Source organism: Pseudorasbora parva, chromosome 2 (assembly GCF_024679245.1).
Source record: "Pseudorasbora parva isolate DD20220531a chromosome 2, ASM2467924v1, whole genome shotgun sequence".
Lineage (NCBI taxonomy): Eukaryota > Metazoa > Chordata > Actinopteri > Cypriniformes > Gobionidae > Pseudorasbora > Pseudorasbora parva.
In genome coordinates this window covers 21,844,632-21,858,965 of record NC_090173.1, presented here as the reverse complement: position 1 = coordinate 21,858,965, position 14,334 = coordinate 21,844,632, and the positions used below count along the sequence as shown (strand labels likewise).

Genomic DNA, 14,334 nt, shown 5'->3' with positions numbered 1-14,334 from the left:
ATAATATTAAATCCTTAAATTAATCAATAAATTCAAGTATTAGTGAATATATTGTATTTTGATTTATAATGAATATAATGATTCAAATCAACATCAGTTCTCGTACGTTTTGAGAATATAATTCCACGTGTTTGCAAAAATACTGGCATTACATTTATATGTCCAGAACTGATGTTCAAGCATTACAGCACTGAAACTCTTTTATTTTTCAGTTCCATTTGAATTCTTCGCACAAATCCTTCCCCTTGTTATTATCTACAAATCAACGCTCATTTACGAAGCTCCGCCCTCTTCTCAAACCGAATCCCCCATATTTGTCCGATGCTCCCTACAGTGTGTCCTCTGATAGTGTTTTGTGTGTATCCGCCAGCAGCCACCTCCATTAATGAGGAGAGATGGGCGCGGGGTGGAACTCTGGAGTCCACCGAGGCCCCATCAGGCGGATCACATGTCCCTAACGAGCAACCTGGCGGCGGGTCTCAGACTCACCCCCACTCGCTCAGCCTTCTGTTTCACCTCACCGCCGGAGTTCATCCAGGGGTCACGGCCCTGCCTTGCACTTCCTGTGAGCGTGGACAGAGAGAGCGGCCAGCTATCTAAAGGCATAGCTATAGCTGTGGAAGACAGATAGAGAAAGGCCGAAAGAGAGAGATAAGCGTACTAACCCTGGGGCTGGCTTTGAAATTAAAAAAGTGAAGGGAGAGTGAAAACAGGAGAGAAGGAATGGTATAAAGAGATAAGAAAGAGGCTCAGGGATCAAGGAGGAAAAAGAAGGAAACCTTAAGTGGGAGGGAAAGATCTGATCTGTAAAAATGAGGGTATGAAGAGGCTAGTATTAAAGAGGGGGGTTTCCACACGCTCTCCTTAAAAACTGTTAATCACGTCCTGCGTACACATACTGTACATGCACACAAATGCACCATATTTTACAGTTTACGCTGTGCACACACTCATGAAGAATTATGTTTTTTTGCTCCTACATCTGCTTTTTTTTTATCAGATAAGACAAATTATAAATACTAAGGTAGGGAAGCTCGCTGGTCAAAACAACTCAATATAGAAATATAACTGTTTATCATTGCAGAGGACTTTACATATCTAGAGCACACCTAACAAACATTATTTCTACTGTCATTTTACAATAACACCTGTTCAAAAAGGAGGAGTTCATTTCACAGTATGTATTCAGTAGTGCTGTATTTTTAGAGTACAATTGTAATTATTTGCAGGACCCTTGTAAATTTACAGTCTTACTAGCAACCAAAATTGCCAATAAGTTGCTGCGCATTTACAGTAATTTTTTACAGTAACTTCTTGCTATATCACAAATCTTTCTCTAAGTCAGTCTGGAGTGAAAGTTACTGCCAGGACCATAAAACGTAAATAAATGTAATATAATACCTCATTATTTTACAGATATTTTCTTTTAAACTTCCTGCCTTAGAGTCGCCGCGCTGAATTCTGTTGCATTTTATAAAATTACAACTTGTGTCCATAAGTACCCCCTAAAACTATGCTTTTGATAGCATGCACAATATATTTTTTAAAATTCTAATTGCTAAAATATTTAACTTTGCAACAAAAACAAAAATGAGCCTTTAGCAAATGTAGCTTGGCAAATAAGGCACAGATAACAGATCGCAAGTAATATTTCAGTCAATACAATATAACTTTTCTTTATATAATCTCTCATAAGCACCATTACAAAAGGGCTAATTTCCAGAGATAAATATCAATTGAAATTCATTTTAAAGCCTCAATATTAAGTCTATAGACTTCGTAGAAAACCCTCCAAAAATAACTGTGGTAACCTCAGTTTCTGTCCAAATATCAAAGTTGATACAGTTATTGCAACGCCTGTAAAACCATAATAAATGTATATTGCATGTGCTTGAAGTAGTGTAAAAAGCTTTCTGAATCATTGTTTAATTTTTCTTTATTGAATGGCAATAGTATATGGCTAATATTATGGTATATGGCTAATATTATTTTAATATTATTAATGGTTAAAATTCTAAATATGTTTAACCCACAAAAGTGCTGACAAAATTGTATGTTCATACTGCTGTAAAATCTTAATAGATTAAAACTGAAAGTCTTGAAATCGATTTAAAAATGTGTTTAACATAAACTAAAAATTAATAATAGTTCTAAAGTATTTATTCATCTTTCTTTACACTTTTAAAACCAACATTTGCAATTGTTAACATTAGTTAATGCGCTGTGAACTAACATGAACAATAGTATTAACTAACATTAAAAAAATAATAATAAAAGTTAACACTTTACAATAAGGTTTCATTAGTTAACTACTTTGGTAAACGTGAACTATAAGGATCAACAATACTTCAAGAGCATTTATTAATTAATGTTAACATTTACTAATACATGCATTTGTTAACATTAGTTAACGCACTGTAAACTGACATGAACAGCAGGATTTTATTATTTTATTATTTAACTAACATTAACAAAGATTAGTACATAGTTTAACAAATGTATTTGTCCTTGTTAGTTCAGGTTAGTGAATACATTAATGTTAACAAATGAGACCTTTTTGTAAAGCGTTACCTTAAATTATATAATAAAATTGAAAAAATTTAAATTAAATGTTAGAGGATTTAAAATTTGAAAGATTACATTTAACAGTGTTATTGAATTGTGTTAAGGATTTTTTTTTAATGATCTTTAAAAAAGCATTAGATGTGAAAGTTATTTGAATCTATCAAGAATGTAGGAGAAATGAACATGCACGATTAAACATCCAATATCAAATTACACCATTTGAAAATAAAAACTAATATCGGCCATCAAACGATATAGTAGCCTATTTATGCATTGTGCCTCCAGTGTTTTCTTTTTTTCCCACAAATCAACAATGGAATTTTGACTTAAACTGGTTGCTATGGAAACTGGTAAACCTTCAAACCCCTAAAGGGACATGGTGATGGGAGGGAAAAAATGCTTTCGTGTTCACTGTAAAAATAATTCAGGTCTCCAATTGAACATTTTAAAGTGACTGATCACATCTAAATTTTTTAGTTGGCCAAATTGAATTTCTGTGAATTAAATAGCATCAATTCAAAGAAATTCAATTTAGCCAACTAAAAAATTTACATCTGATCAGTCACTACCTGAATTGTTTTTTTCTTTTCTTAGTGTTGCAGTGCAAAACTTCCGCTTTTTTCCGAAACGAGATCCGCTTAGAAACTTTGTTCTCTTGCAATAAAATTAGTGTTTCTCAAAGAAACTTTGCGTTTGCTCGCAAAGAATTTAAAGGTTTGCAAGGGAACGCAAAGTTTCTCTGAGAATATAAAATATTTGTGCATAAAATGCAAATGCATGGACAATTTTTCCTCCCATCTTATTTTTTTTTACCACCATGTCCATTTAGGGGCATGGTATAAATCTTTACTTCTGTTTTACCCGACAAAAAGGGCTCTAAATGTTACAGGTTACAAAAACAACAATTTACTACATCCCAAAAGAATGAGTTCACTTTTAAGGAAGGGTGCTAGTAACGCAAACGTCCTTGAGCATCCGCATTAGCCTCCGCTATGCTAATGCATTCATCCCTCACAGTTCCTCCTGAGCAGCTCGCATACCTCCGTCTTCCCCGTCCAAACATGACTGCCTCCCCACTTCTCTCTCTCTCTCTCACACACACACACACACACACACACACACACACACACACACACACACACACTTCAGCTGAATTTAAATTGGGTGGAACAGCTGAATTTGTAACAGCGGCGACAGTAATGCTAATGGCGGGTAATAATGGCCGCCTCGGACACGTCAGCATTAGTGAGGGCGCTAGTTGAAATATAGCCAGTGACGAAGATCTAAATCTGCTTAGCATCGATTTTGCTGTTTTGATGAAAATGCACACTGGACCTGGAGGGCTCTCTTAAATCAATTGCGCTCCTCAGAGTGGGACCCTGCGGCAATTTGACGGACAGGCGGTGCACCGAGTCTCCAGACGGCCTAATCGTGGCCGGGAGCGCTTAACGACGCCAGTGGTGTTCATGTTACACGCAGATATTGTGTATGTATTGAACGCCACGCGTTTACCTGGTCTAAGTGATGAGTGTGAGAAGGTAGAGAGAGTTGGGACTCAGCGTTTTGGTTTGGGGGAAGCGAAACCGGCAGGAAGACGGGCCGACTGAGAGGTCGTCTGCGAGTGAAAGAGAGTGCCCACAATTATCTGACCATGGGAGTTGTACAATTATGAGTGAAATATGGTAATTGCCCGCCCCGAAAGCAATTTCCAGTGATTTATTTTTATGGAAAGCATTTTTTTTTTTTTTTTGGTTTAAAACGATTCAGACATTTGAGCGCCCATATGCCGTGAGTGCTAAGGGTTTGTTTGTACCCTGGTACGAGCGACAGTGGGGAAACGGTCTCGTGACCTTGCAGTTACCCTTCCATTCCAACGACCTCTGGGTGACCCCCGCGGGAGGATAGATGAGCTTCCGTGGAAAAAAAAAAGGGAGTGAGAGGAACGTCAGAAAGAGGAGCGTGTAACGCCGCAGAGACGCCATTGTCTCCATACCTCCCCTCTCACCCACTTTATCTCACTCCACACACACTTACACACACTTTTACAGTTTATACCTGAAGACATTTAACCAGCTCATTAATTTTAACTAGAGTTGTAAAGGGCAGATTTTTAGTGTCTAGTGTTACAAAAAGACATACGCTGCCTACTGTCTAAATATTGTATCAAATGGCTGTGCAGACACACAGGGGAATTATACAGCCCAGCTAAAAGTACAAGAAGTGACGGTCTGTCACACACACACACACACACACACACTATTTAGTGTGTCGCAGTAGCTTTGCGTAGGAGATAAACTTTTCTGAGAGACCGTTAAGGTTTGTTTCTCATGTGCAACAAGAGCTCGTCTTGTTACAACTTTTATAAATGACTGAAAACACTTAGTTTTATCCAAGTATTCAAAGAAAGAAAATCACAAATGATGTCTCAATTGTAGCACTGAGATTTAATGGAGAGCAAATGGAAAAAGTAATGTCAAGTCTTCTCTAAATGTTCAGTAGATATCTCAGTATAGGGCTTGTCACTCGTTATCTGACCTCATACACTAACCTCGCGACAACAGCCACCTACAGTACTGTAGGCTACGGCAGATGGCAGTTATCGCGAGGCTAGTTACAGAGCTCAGATTGGAAATGTTTTTGTTTTTTTACTCCGGTATTATTATTTTTTTTAAAAACGCAGGTTAAAATACGGGAGATTTACAGGAAAATACTAATACAGGAGGACTGCAGGAAAGAAGGGTAAAATTCGGGACTTTCCCGGCCAAAACAGGATGTAACGCATCTCACAGCAACATGCGTGTTACTGAGTGATTCAGCGTTTGAATGAACGACTCAATGACTCACTCATTAAGACGGCCACCTGCTGCCACCTACTGGTGGTTTAATTTAATGTTTAAACATACTTTCCAACATGTCTTATTTGTCTATTCAAAACTACAAATCTCAAAACATTATTTAATGCAGTTGTAATTTTTCAGTGTAAATTATTTAATTTGATTGGTAACGGCCCTTATAGTCTTATTTTAATTTAATGTATTGATCAAACTTACAAATATAAAATGAAACCTGAAGCAAAGCCTATATTTAATAAGATTAAGGGAAAATGTCACTCAATTTCACTCAGGAGCAAAAATATGCCTTTAAACTTTAAAGAAACTAAGATTTTACATTTATCGTGATATTTATCGACAGATATGGTAAATTATTTTGTGATAATTTTTTTGGGCCATATCGCCCAGCCCTATCTCAATAATGTCTCAAACTGTGCTCAGATATGCCAATAAACCCCCCAAAAATTCTAAAATAAATTATCTGTTCATATTGATTTGACCTCTATACTCTTGTCTTTCTTTTTCCTAAAAACATCCAATACAAATCTTATTGGGTAAAATATAATAATAATAATAATAATAATAATAATAATAATATATAAACAAATAAATTAAAAAAATGATAATGAATAGATAAATGACTTCTAGTGAACTTAATTTGTGCCACATACAAATTTATTTTTTATTTTATTGGTAACATTTTCAAATTACCAAATAAAAGTATTCTCTTTTCTCTATTTCTTTTAAAACAGACATTCTGAATTTGGTTTATACTTTTTTTTAAACACATTTGACAATTGGATGTTGGCATTTTTAAGACATCATTATCTGCTCCTGTACTGATAAACAATGCTATTTTAAAGTCGTCTGACTCTGTGGTTGTGGCTAACCGTGATTTTAAATCACTTCACATCCCCTGACTAGCTTCTGATTGACTTGAAGCTCAATTAGAGACGATGCCGTTAGTCCCCTGAGTGGGTTTATGTAAATCAGAGCCTCAGATGCTGACAGCACACTATGTGTGTGTGTGGGTTGAGTAGGTGTGCAAATCAAGCGGTGTGCCAGCAGGAGTGGTCTAATTAATCAGAGATTGTATGTGCATGTGTGAGCCTCACTGACAACTCAGTATATATGCTGTATGTATGTGTACAGGAGCAGGCAATATTTTCTTTTATATGAACATCATAATTATCTTTGTCCTCGACTTGTGTGTGTCTAAGTGTGCATGTGTATGTAGGTTTATTTTCTTGTCCAGTGCGTAGTCACTTTTATTGCATGCATGTGTGTGTGTGTGCGCGTTTTATTTTTTAAATTACAATTATATATATATATATATATATATATATATATATATATATATATATATATATATATATATATATAAATAAACTTTGTATAGACAGTGTATAGAGAAAATAATCTAATTACTAAAATGTGCATGAGCTCAACAGGTAACACACTGCAAATACTTACAACGCACCCAAATACAGTAACGTGCTGCAAATATTTAGCGCGTTTCTGTATTTGGGTGCGTTGTGAGTAATGGCAGCGTGTGCTTGGTATTTGGTTGCACTAAGTATTTGCAGCACGTTTTCTGTATTTGGTAGCATTGTGAATATTTGCAGCGTGTTACTGTACTTGGTTTGCGTTGCAAGTATTTGTATTCGTTTATTTTCAAACCTGATTGGGACACTGTACAAATTGTGAATAAAAACAGAATGCAAAAGTTGGGACATGGCCATGTTTAACACTGTGTGGCATCCCTTCTTTTTATAACAATCTGTAATCGTCTGGGGACTGGTTGCTGGAGTTTAGGAATTGGAATGTCCCATTCATGTCTAATACAGGCTTCTGTTTGCTCAAATGTTTTAGGTCTTCTTTGTCGCATCTTCCTCTTTATGATGCACCAAATGTTTTCTATGGGTGAAAGATCTGGACTGCAGTCTGGCCATATCAGTACCGGGATCCTTCTTCTATACAGCCATGATGTTGTAATTGATGCAGTATGTGGTCTGGCATTGTCATGTTGGAAAATGCAAGGTCTTCCCTGAGAGATGTCATCTGGATGGGAGCATATGTTGTTCTAGAACTTGGATATACCTTTCAGCATTGATGGTGCCTTTCCAGATGTGTAAGCTGTCCATGCCGCACACACTCATGCAACCCCATGCCATCAGAGATGCAGGCTTCTGAACTGAGCGCTGATAACAACTTGGGTTGTCCTTGTCCTCAAAATGACATGGCGTTCCAGTTTTCCAAAAACAACTTCAAATTTGGATTTGTCTGACCACAGAACAGTGGTCAGACATTTTAAATGAGCCTTGGCCCAGAGAAAACACCTGCGCTTCTGGATCATGTTTAGATATGGCTTCTTTTTTGACCTATAGAGTTTTAGCCAGCAACAGCAAATGGTAGATTGTGTTCACCGACAATGTTTTCTGGGAGTATTGTGTTGTAATTTCCCATGTTGTGATTTCCATTACAGTAGCATTCCTGTATGTGATGCAGTGCTTCCTAAGGGCCCGAAGATCACGAGCACCCAGTATAGTTTTCCGTTCTTGACCCTTCCGCACGGAGATTGTTCCAGAATCTTTGGATGATATTATGCACTGTAGATGATGATAACTTCAAATTCTTTGCTATTTTTCTCTGAGAAAATTCCTTTCTGATATTGCTCCACTATTTTTAACACAGCATTAATTGGGGGAATTGGTGATCCTCTGCCCATCTTGACTTCTGAGAGACACTGCCACTCTGAGAGGCTCTTTTTATTTTTATTGTGAATAAAATATGAGATTATGAGATTTTTAAATTATTGCATTCTTTTTTATTCACAGTTTGTATAGTGTCCCAACTTAGAATCAGGTTTGTATTTGGTTGTGTTGCAAGTATTTGTAGCGTTTATGTATTTGGTGGCATTGTGAGTATTTGCAGCGCATTTATGTATTAAGTTATTAAGTTTTAAATTACAATTGTATTATATGTATATTGTTATATTTATATAACTGTGTTTAGACAGTATAAAAAGAAAAATAATAAAATCACTACAATTTTAAGAAAATAATGAAGAAAAGAAGCTCAAAAACACAACCAAATATATCATTATATGCCCACATTTGATCAGAATGTAAAAAAACAACAACTCACCTTTCAAGTCATTGACAACACCACTGACGAGTAGACATTGTACCAGTGGTCCAGCCAGGTTCGTCACTTGTTGGGGTACACTTGAAATATTTCTGTTGTGGTCTGTGCTATTTGCAGAATGTTTCTGTATTTGGTGGCGTTGCGAGTATTTGTCAAACTGATAAAGATGTTTTCTTAATTTGCTGAGGTTTTTCTATTTGAATGTGTTTCCTTCGGTTGCAGCGCATTGCACTATTTTTAAGCGTAGCCCATGAGGACGACTCAAAAGAAAGGTGTTTTATGCCATTATTTTGTGGCACACTGTTGTCTCTATTGCATGTGATGCAATAAAAGGACAAATTCACATCCATAACTATGATTTCTTTTGCCTTGGTGCTGAAGATTCAGCTACAAAACACTAAAATTGGTGTCCACACTTCATTCAACATGTCCACAAAACTCATTACTTGATATTGACTAGGATTCATCAAATAAACACAATTGCTTTTATCTGAATCCTCCAACCAGCTGTTCAATTTATGAAGGAATTCTGTTATTATGAACAAATCACACAACACTCCAACTTAAGCAAAAAGATTAGTGGCAAAAAAGGTGAAAGGTTTAAAACCATTTTCTCTATTATTATAGTATCAATCGAATGGTTATGATTGTAATATTTCATTTAACACTCCATATCACATATTTAGGACACAAACACACAATCTTAAATGTTTGCAGTGAACATGATTTTGCCAAGACAGACATGTTCCTGAACCAACATATCCCTATCCATATACCCATCTCTACACCTAACACCATAAGGTATCCCTAAAATCAGAATGAAATTATAGATGAATAACACGTCGCTGTAGAAGTGTGTCGCTGTGGCTGTAAACCTAAAACTGACATAAATGTTAAATTTGTCCTTTAAATCTGATTGGAGTGTTGTTTCAGGATCAACAAAGCTGTCAATCCAGAAACATGTACTTGGTGAAATCCACCAAACCTAAGGCTATGAACATAATTTGTAAACAAGATAGCTGAGTTCAGTTACCACCCTCTGCAGATGTTGGCCTAAACTGATGCAAAGAAAGTGTGTCTCATGATTCTGACGTTATAGACAATATACGCCAGAGTAACAAGTAAGCCGCCATCTTTAGAATTTTGTGTTCAAACTTCCATTTCTGCAGTAGCTCTGTATATTTCTATGGCATGGCTGTCAAAGAATAATTAGCTGGTGAAATGGATTTATTTATTAACAAAAGTTATCATGGGCATTTTAATGTTTGAAGTGGATGTTATAACAAATGTCAGTAGACGGGGAAAATTATTAAACAAGCGGTTCATTCATAAACCCTTAAGATCCTACCTTCATGCTGTGGAAATATAAACCGGAAGACCAGAAGGGAGGACACAACGAAAAGAGAAGAGAGACGACAAGGGAGGACACCCAGAGAAGAGATGACACTGCAAGAGGAAGGGGAAGATATTTTGATTAAAGATTAAGGGCACATGAATTTTAAACAAATAATGATGTGCATGGATAAATTATATAAAATAAATACAGAAATATTCCATAAAAAAAAGAAAGTTTTGAATTCATGTTAACTTTAAAGTACAATTTGCCAATTAGTTAAATGTAAACTATTCACTTCCTACTTTTCAGAGTTATAAATAGATAACATAAGAAATAAGGGTTTATTAAAAACCACTTCAGCTCTGCAGCATATTTCGAATAATTATGACGCATGGAAATTTGGACCCAAATGTGGGGCGCAGAGCTGAAGTGGTTAAATTGTGTAGTGTTGCCATGTTTAGAAAAGACTTTATATATTATGTTTTTAATCTAGCAGCATTTCACAGCATGTCTTTAAAAGTGTAACCAGTTCTACTTAACCCGCTCCAAGCAGGATTTGAAACAGTCTCCGTGTTAATTAAGGGCGCTAAAGACTGCAGCCGGTAAAGGCCCAATATGTAAGATTTTTGGATTTAAATATCCAAAAACCATTAGAACAAATTTTATATATTTTGTTGACTTGCACTATCCCAAATGTTTCCAGGAATGTTTAAATCCAGGAAAAATAAGCTATTTTAACCAGGACACAGACCATGTGTGTGCACGTCACATATCAATGAAATCATTATACCCACATTACCCTCGATTCCTGGTTTAATTTAGTAGAAACCATGGAAACACAGAAGACACTATAATATATTATCTGTGTTATTCGACAGGTGAGCAAATGTTCATTCAATGAATGTGAAACATTCATCGACAGAAAACGAATCATTGTTATATAGCTCAAGCCGTGTGTCACGCGTTTCTCATTAGCAATCACTCGGCGGTCTCCTTCCACTCTAACGGCTTTTAGTCTCACCCTGCTTCATACTACAGTAACGTTAATAAATCTTTAATACATTAGCTCATCCATGAATATGATTTCTGACCGAGGATTCTTCTCCACCGGGTGTAGAGGTGAAGACAACAGCTCCCATGATTCCGCAAAATCAAGACGTCATCAAGCCACTCCTTTGTTTTGAATAAGCAACCTCTAGCGGCCAAAATCACATATTGTGCATTTAACATCAGTCATTAGCTCGGCTCTTGGGGCCAGGGCAGTGAGGTTTAAACGCACAGCTCTTACATGCCTACGTCCGTTACAAAAGCATGTTCATGAAACTCCATATCGGACACTATGGGAGATCGTAATGTTTTCAATGCAAGCCATATTTCAGCAGCATTTCGACTACTGGAACTAGTCTAAACAAATAGCCATATTACGGTGAAAATTGAAACCCCTGCAAAGAGCGCACGCACCTGACACCTCGACACAAACCCACCTCACCAGTTAACAGGCTGATTCCCCTGTTTTTTAATGCACTCTCTGAGACTGAAGTGCCTCCTGGCCTGCCAATTAAAAACCCAATAACAGCCTATTAAATAATACATGGGCATTATTTAGTGGCACAATTAAACAATGCGCAATGGTATAAATCCAGATGGGCAAAGCTGCCGACACCGCCAACCTTTCATTTAGATAGCAGAGCTTGAGCTCAGGGTCCTAAAGCTGCCCTCACAGCTGAATGCCAATGGTGACCAGACATATGCCCGTTTAAAACGCTGTAAAACCGCGGCCCTTTTTAATGGGGCATTCCGGGGCTCGAATGATAGATGGAGAGAGAGATGATTAATCTTTTTTTTCTCCTCGCTTTTATTTTACAGGGGCCAATAAATGTGTCTGTCATAAATTGTTTGGAGATCCTGTGCTCTCGGATGCTCGGCAATAATGAAGCACCAGAGTACAAGCCGAATAAATCTCACCCACACGCACACAAACAGACCCCCAAAGTCCCACCGTGATGTAACAGCGGCAAGATATGAGCCAGCATATTTACACATTAATTTAGCTGCTGAATGAAGCTGTAGACTGACAACAGATTTACACAGTAACACAAAGTTTATCATCAAATGGCCCAGTTCTGTTGCTGCGCATCTGTGTACAGACACAAAAACTCCTTTTCAAACACTAGCACATTTTCTGGCTATGCACTCAATAAAGACTCATGAATCACTAACTCCATTACTTACTCTGTAATCAAGTGTTTGTACGTACAACAAAATTGCTAATAACTATCAAAACAGACATACAAAGGTAATATGCAGTAAAATCTCCCGCAGAAAAGCATTTGGGGTGGGGGGAGGGGGTAGGGGTGGACAAAACAGGCCTGAAGAGTTTTCAAATGATACCATGCCACTAAACCCCAAATATGATGGTTCCTTTAACCTCACTGCCTAAATTATAAACATTACCATTTTCATATTCATTTGTACTGTGAAAAATAAAAATATGAATTATTAATAAACTGTATAGAATATATTTTACAATTTTTTGTACTACATGTATAAACCCTAAAGGGGTGATGATTTGAGAAATCAACGTTCCCTTGAGCCTTTGATATATATAAAAGGTAATGGTAATACAAGAATATCCTGTAAGTTTCACTGTTAGTCAAAGAAAAGCTTTTATAGACATCAGGCCCAGAAAAAGAGGCTCTCAAATCAATGACGTATAAGAAGGGTGAAGCACCACCTCTACATATAAGTGTACACTGCATCTGAAGTCCCACCCACCCACTCATGGAGCTAAACGAGCAATAAACACGCCGAAGATAGCAAGATAACCGCTTGTAAACAAGACACAGGTCGACAGTGGATTTGCACACATATTGAGATTAAAACACAATGCTGTGCCTTCGATATTGGATACAACAGGAATGGTGCAGCACACTTATGTGAGAGAAACGTGTTTTTATATGTGATAGTATTTCATTGTAACAGATCGTACTGATTATGTGTACGTGTCTAACAGAACATACCATAGCAAGCTGTCACAGGCTGGAGAATCCCTTATGTGTTGGTTTATTCTGATTCACAAAGCCCAATGTCCTGGGACTATGTGTTTTCCAGATGGGCTACCAAAATGTAAGCACGTCGGCAGGCCGGTGAATCTTAGGGTGCTTTCACACTTGGTCCAATTGCCTAGAGTGAACCAGAGTTCGATTGGTCCTCCTGTGTTCATTTTATATTTTTTGGGTCCGAACCGGTGTCATGCCAAATCCTGTCCCCCTGTGAAATTGTGTCCGCTTAGGACCCCAGAACGATTCTATTGGCTGAAAGAACTTGTCATGGGTAATCTGTTCAGAGCCTGATTACAATTCTTACAAATTCACGTTTTGATTTATGTTTAAATTATGTTAAAATAGTCTTTAATGTCTTGCAAAACATATGTTTCATATACTAGTAGTATATAACTGAAGCTATAAGTTATGAAATCAAGCATATCTTGTTCTTAATGTCTTTTTTAGTTAGCGTACGGCGTACGTTCTAGCATACCATACAGCATAGCATATTAGCTTAGTTTATACACCACGTTTAGGCTTACCCTAAACAGCTTTTGATCAGGCAGCTACCACGTTGGGTCCTAAACAGACACGATTTCACAGGGGGACAGGATTAGTCATGACACCGGGGTTTGTTCACATAAAAACGAGCAGAAATGAGATCTACAGATTCTGCTTGCAGTCTGTCAGTGACACTCATTAGGTAAATGAGTGAAACACACAAAACACACATTTTTATCAAATCTTTTATCATTAATAGCGGTTAACTTCCGTATTTTTAGTACGATTGCGTTCACATCAGCAGCGAACCGTACCGGAGTTCACATAAACCAAACCCCAGACCACCTTTTAAAGCAAACTCGGGTATGGCTCGCGGGTGCGAAAAAAATCAATCAATCGCAGGTGGATGACAGATAAATCATTGTTTTGTTTGATAAATACGTTTTGAGACTGAGCCCCGTCAGATAATTATTCCAGCTGCTTTCAAAACAATCCTTCCCTCATGTGAACTGATAGGGGAGCTGAAGCTCATTAAATATGCTAATCTTATCCAATCCTAGCCGTGGGCGTTTACTTCCAAACCCAGCGTTCAGGAGAGAGCTTCATAACCAGTGTAGAAAATAGCCTATTACTTATTAGTTGTGTTTTTGAATGTAAAAACCACACAAACGTCAATAGTTGACCTTAGACAACAGTATAAATGTTTTTTTTTAAGCCAGTTGATGACACCTTTAAAGGGGTGATGAACTGAAAAAAACTTTTCATTCAGCCTTTACTATATAAAAGATCATTGTGATATAAGGATATCCTGTACGTGTCGGAGCTGAAAACTTCCTTGTTGGTAAAAGAAAAACTTTTATAGACACCACGCCTAGAAAACCCTCAATCTCAGAATGTACCAACTCGTGAT

At 37.2% G+C, this 14,334-nt stretch overlaps 1 long non-coding RNA gene across 2 annotated transcripts in view; it reads right to left on the bottom strand.

Moving 5' to 3' along the window:
• The window catches only part of LOC137094600 (uncharacterized), a 305,846-nt gene that overhangs the window by 212,847 nt on the left and 78,665 nt on the right, over nt 1-14,334 (bottom strand). For both annotated transcript variants that reach the window (XR_010908687.1, XR_010908686.1), the window contains one exon: nt 9,892-9,989. This is a non-coding gene — a long non-coding RNA (uncharacterized lncRNA). The remainder of the gene's footprint in view (nt 1-9,891; nt 9,990-14,334) is intronic.